The 5,572-nt window shown below is 48.5% G+C and overlaps 1 pseudogene; it reads left to right on the top strand.

Moving 5' to 3' along the window:
* The first annotated feature begins 4,875 nt into the window (after positions 1–4,875).
* LOC129695942 (U2 spliceosomal RNA) lies at positions 4,876–4,981 on the top strand (annotated as a pseudogene).
* The last annotated feature ends 591 nt before the right edge of the window (positions 4,982–5,572 follow it).

Genomic DNA, 5,572 nt, shown 5'->3' with positions numbered 1-5,572 from the left:
CAGGCCCTTCAGCCCAAAGATTCCACTATAACCATTGATTGCCCATTTTCATTAGTTCTATGTTATCACACTTTCTCATCCACTCCCTACACACACTAGGGGAAATTTACAGAGGGCTCAATTAACCTACAAGCCCGCATGTCTTTGGGATGTGGGATGAAACCGGAGCACCCAGAGGAAACCCACAAGGTCATCGGGAGAAGGTACATACTCCATACACACAGCACTTGAGATCAGGATCAGACCCAGTTCTCGGGCGCTGTGAGGCAGCAGCTCTACCGGCTTTAGAAACACTGTTTGTAAAAAGTCATTGGCAGGTGGCACTAACAAAGAGTTGGGTGGAATTACTTGATGAACAAGATCAGACATACTATGGAAGGTCATCAGAGTTTATCATATATAGGATAGCCTTGGAAGACAAGTTATAATCGAGGAAACTGTGAGTGTGAACAGTTTCTTAAAAGTTTAAACCAAGCGTGAAATTAGAATTACTAAGGAAATGTGAACGCATAACAAATACAATTAAAGCCATTTGGAAAACAGGAAAATTGAAAACATTTATTTTCTGAGAAGGGAGCTCATTATTTGGCACCTTCACATACTTTGTTTCTTGGTAAAGGGTCTGGGAATATGAGGTGCTGCTCCTCCAATTTACAGTGGGACTCTCTCTGGCCATGGAGGAGGCCCAGGACAGAAAGGTCGGATTTGGAATGGGCGGGGAGTTGTTGCTTGGGTAGTTTACACCCCAGCGGTATGAACATTTCAGGTAGTCCTTGCTTTGTCCCTCTTTCCCTTCCCCTTCCCAGCTCTCTCACAGCCCACTGTCTCCGCCTCTTTCTTTCTTCTTCCTGTCCCCACCACCCCCACATAAGTCTGAAGAAGGATCTCGACCCGAAATGTCACCTATTCCTTCACTCCATAGATGTTGCCTTACCCGCTGAGATTCTCCAGCATTGTTATCTACCTTTGTTTCTTGATAAATTCACTTTTATAAAATGTGTCCTCTAGTGTTTTATTTTGCAAATTGGTTAACAAGTTACTGCCAGCACGTTGACCATTTATTTTCACCTCTAGTTGGCTCTGAACTGATTGAGGTCACTCGGGAAAGGGTTTGTCGAGGCAGTTGAGTCTGATGTTAGAGGGTATGGAAAAGGACGGGGTAATAGATTTACTTCTGTCGGGGCCATTATGGGTATGGTGGTGATGCCATGTGCTGGTCAAGTGGAGCCATGGAGCCATACAGCACGGAAACAGGCCCTTCGGCCCAACTTCCCCACAACAACCAAGATGCCCCATCTATGCTATCTCACCTGTCCACATTTGGCCCATGTCCCTCCAAACCTTTCCTGTCAATGTACCTGTCTAAATGTCTTTTAAATGTTATTATGTTACCAGTCCCATCTCGGCGAGTCTCATTAGCCCGCATTTGGTCCCTATCTTTCTCATCCATGTACCTGCCTAGGAGACACAAAGAATCAAGACTGTTTGATTGAGGTCATATAAAGTCTTTACACTGACTGGCAAGACAAAAGCTTTCCACTGTACCTCGGCACATGTGGCAATAATAGTAAACTAAAATAAACTAAACAAAAAATTATTTATGATAGATAGATTCTTGATTAGTACAGGTGTCAGGGGTTATTGGGAGAAGGCAGGAGAATGAGATTAGGAGGGAAAGATAGATCAGCTATGATTGAATGGCGGAGTAGACTTGATGGGCCGAATGGCCTAATTCTACTCCTATTCCTTATGACCTTATTGACTAGCAGCAATGATTTATTTCAACTTTTTATGAACAGCATTTAAAAATATGGTGACCTTTGGCGCTTAATCCTCTTCGGAATACATTAATAACTTCCATGAAGAAATTAATGCGAGTGCTGTCTGGTGAGGTAGGGGATTCTCAGCTGGCCGCGATCCCTGCTGGGTTACGCAAAGGTTAATGAAAACAGAGAATTGTGCTTTCAACTCATTTATTAGGAAACGAAGCACCCACGGGAGGCTGAGTTTTAATTTAGTCTTCATTATTCGAGCGCCACGATTGTCGGAACAAAACGTCATCCCCCGTGTTTAAGCTGGAACAAGGAGCGAAAGACCGGCGTGCTAAAAATTAACTTACCGCACATTAGACAGAAGGTAGCAACTTGGTCAGAATGCGTGTGTGAATATTCTGCAGCTGTGGGACAGTGTGCTTTGTGACCCAGACAGTGTTAACTAATGGGAATTGTGTTCTCCTCTTTTACAGTCCCTCCCTGGGGAAGGGCCAGAGGTTAATTTCAATGATTTTCTGCTCTAATGTTTGGACCTGTGCCAAATTGTGTTTATTACAAGTCAAGTCTTCACGCTGCCTTGGAAATCATCACAGAAGATTCTTTGGTATAAACCAGCATCTGTATTTTTTTGTTTCAGCATCTTCAGTTCCTTGTTATCTCACTTCTCCCACCTGGTCATTCCCTTTCTGCATTGTATCTCTAAACTAAACAAAAAAAAAGCTAAATTGATCTAGATAGCGGGGAGCCTAAGAAACCCTTTCAAGTAACCCCTGCATTCGCTCTCTCTCCATCCCATCCCCACCCTAATTGGCCTGCTAGTTTCACTGTTTGTATCCCCTCGTTATTACCTCCTCCACAGTCAACAATCGACCATTGTGAGCTCCATCTTTCTTGAGTCATCTGTGTCGGCTGTGGTTTGTTCTGTACCTTTTCATACCTCTAGTTTCCCTCTCCCCCGACTCAGTCTGAAGAAAGGTCTCGATCCAAAACATCACCTATGCCTTTTCTTCAGAGATGCTGCCTGACTCACTGAGTTACACCAGCATTTTGTGTCTATCTTTGGTGTAAACTAGCATCTGCAGTTCCGTCCTCACATGTAATAATGCATTGTGGTCGACAGTAGTTTTAGGATCATTTAGAGAAGCTGCCTCCAGGGAGTATGTGCTGTCAGGGTTGGTACTGAAAGCAGATAGGATAGTGGTGTTTAGGAGACTTTTGGATAGGCACATGGATTTGCAGGGAATGGAGTAACATGGACTATGTACAGACAGAGGAGGTTAGTTTGACTTGGCTTGGACCTTACGGGCTGAAGGACCAGTTCCTGTGCTGTCCTATGTCCTATGTTCTGCATTCTGGGTGATCAGAAAACACAGTACAGAAACATGCCCTTTGGACCAACTAGTCCATGCCAAACAAGATGCCCCATCTAAGCTAGTCCATTTGCCCAAGTTTAACCCATATCCGTCTAAACCTTTCCGAACCACATACCTGTGTCAAGTGTCTTTTAATTGCTGTTGTAGTACCTGCCTCATCTACTTCCTCTTGCAGCTCGTTCCATATACGCACCACCCTCCGAGTGAAAAAGTTGCCCCTCAGGCACTGATTAAATCTTGCCCCTCCCACCTTAAACCTATGTCCTCTCATTTATGATTCACCGACTCTGGGTAAAAGACTCCGCACATTCACCCTATCCATTTCCCCTCATGATTTGATACACCTGTATAAGATCACTCCTTCTACTCGTGCTCCAAGGAATAAATCTATACCAGCCCAATCACTCCCTATACATATGATGGCCCACCTATTGACTTGCGGCGGAGAGGCATGCATGCGGAGGATTTCCGCAGAGGCACAGATGTGGCACTGGCTGTGGCAAAGCGAGGGCAGAATGTCGTCTGAAACACAAGCGAACAAACTCCCTAAATATCAGGCCCTCAGGTCCTGGAAACATCCTTGTAAATATAGAAACAAGGAATACAGATTTTACTTCGGAGTCACGTGAGTGACTTCGTGAAGAACCCCGCTTCCACGCATGCGTGCCATATCGCTACACGCATTGCAACGAGTCACACAGGGGGGAACGGCGTTCCCCAGTGGGAGAATTTGAAAGTCGGGAACAGCAGGTAAGAGACTCTGCGTTCCTTTTTTCTACTTACCTTTTAGGAGGCTGCGGAAAGCTGGCGGGGAGACCCGTGGAGGGCGAGCAGCCGGCAGCAGCAACAGCACGAGTTTCCCTGGAGGGGAACAACCTGTGCCCGACTTTGCTCCCGCACTGGCAAAATTCACTTCTCGGCCGGGCGGGAAGCAAAGCAAAGAGGTCCCGTATGCCAGTCTCAAGCGAGACTGGCTTGGAACAGTCGCTAGCGGCCAGCACGGAGGCTGCGGGACAGAGAGCAGGGACCAGCGCTGTAAGTACCCGGGGTACACAGCAGGGCTGGAAACGCTCAGCGAGTGCAGCGGCACTATGGAGTAGGAACTGGACGTCCGGGCTGAAAACCTTCTTCAAAAGGTAAGCACCGGGGTTGGTCCAGGGGATCCATAGGTACAGGAACTGCCGCGAAGGACCAGGCCCGTGAACACCGGGGTCGGTCCGAGCGGCTCGAACCCGACACGCAGGGAACAACGTTCACCAGCGGGAGAATAAAAGTCGGGAACCGCAGGTAGGAGACTCTGCGTTTCCTTCCACTTACCTTTAGGTGCAGACATGGACTGGGTCCATGTAAGCTGCAGAATGCCGGCGGGAGAACCGCGGAGTGCAGGCAGCCGGCAGGAGAGCAGTAACGGCAGTCGGCAGCGGCAGCGGCAGCAGCGGCAGGAGCACTGGCAGCGGCAGGAGCACTGGCAGCGGCAGGAGCACTGGCAGCGGCAGGAGCACTGGCAGCGGCAGGAGCGCTGGCAGCGGCAGGAGCTGGCAACGGCAGGAGCAGCATGGGCACATCGATTCCCGGAGAGGGAAAACACCGGTGCCCAACTTCGCTCCAGCACGGTGAGAAAATTCATTTCTCGGCAGCAAAGGACTTTGCAGTTGACTGGCTGCAATCTACTACAAGGGACCAGTATGTGAGTACCAGGGTCGGTCCCAGCGGGGTTTTTAGTTACAATAATCACTTCTGGGCCTTTTGGCTAAGATCAAGTGTAGTATCTGTTCTTATCAGTTTAATATCTGATTCGTCCCTTATCTAGGGACCATATATTAAATAAAAACTATAGTAGCTGTTATCATCAGTTTGAATGTCTTATATGTCCCTTATCTAAGGACCATGTAAGTAGGAGTGTCCAGAATTGAGGGCATTACAGTGGGGTTGACCGGCTGCAACGACCGCAAGGGACCAGTACCGTCAGTATGGGGGTCGGTCCCAGGGGTCTAAGATAAAGGAGCAGCCAGGAGTGCTGAGAGCGTTGGAGCCGGGTTAAAGGAATAGATGGAAGCAGCTGTGCCAGTTATCCTCCACACCGGCCATATCCACTCCACGGAAGGAAGGACAAAACTGGAGAAGGAGGACCGTGGAACAGCGGGCAGCCAGCAGCAGCCAGCGGCACTTGGATCATCCGTAGTGGGATCAGCTGTGCCCGATGTCGGCCCCGCACCGGCCAGATCCATGCGGCCGAGTGGTAAGGCTAGACACAAATCAAACAAGGTAGTGGACTCAGAGGGTCCGACTTTGCATAATACCGCCGGCAACCAGCGCCGAGAGGGCTGGAGTGGAAGAAGCGGTGTATGGAGCCTTGCTCCAACGTGATAAAACCACAGCGGTACCTCTTTGAGGGCTGCACAATGCTTCTACCCCATCAGAGGGGAG

The sequence above is a fragment of the Leucoraja erinacea genome, chromosome 3 (assembly GCF_028641065.1).
Source record: "Leucoraja erinacea ecotype New England chromosome 3, Leri_hhj_1, whole genome shotgun sequence".
NCBI lineage: Eukaryota > Metazoa > Chordata > Chondrichthyes > Rajiformes > Rajidae > Leucoraja > Leucoraja erinaceus.
Note: the sequence above shows the minus strand (reverse complement) of the source record. Positions and strands in the feature narration are given on the sequence as shown.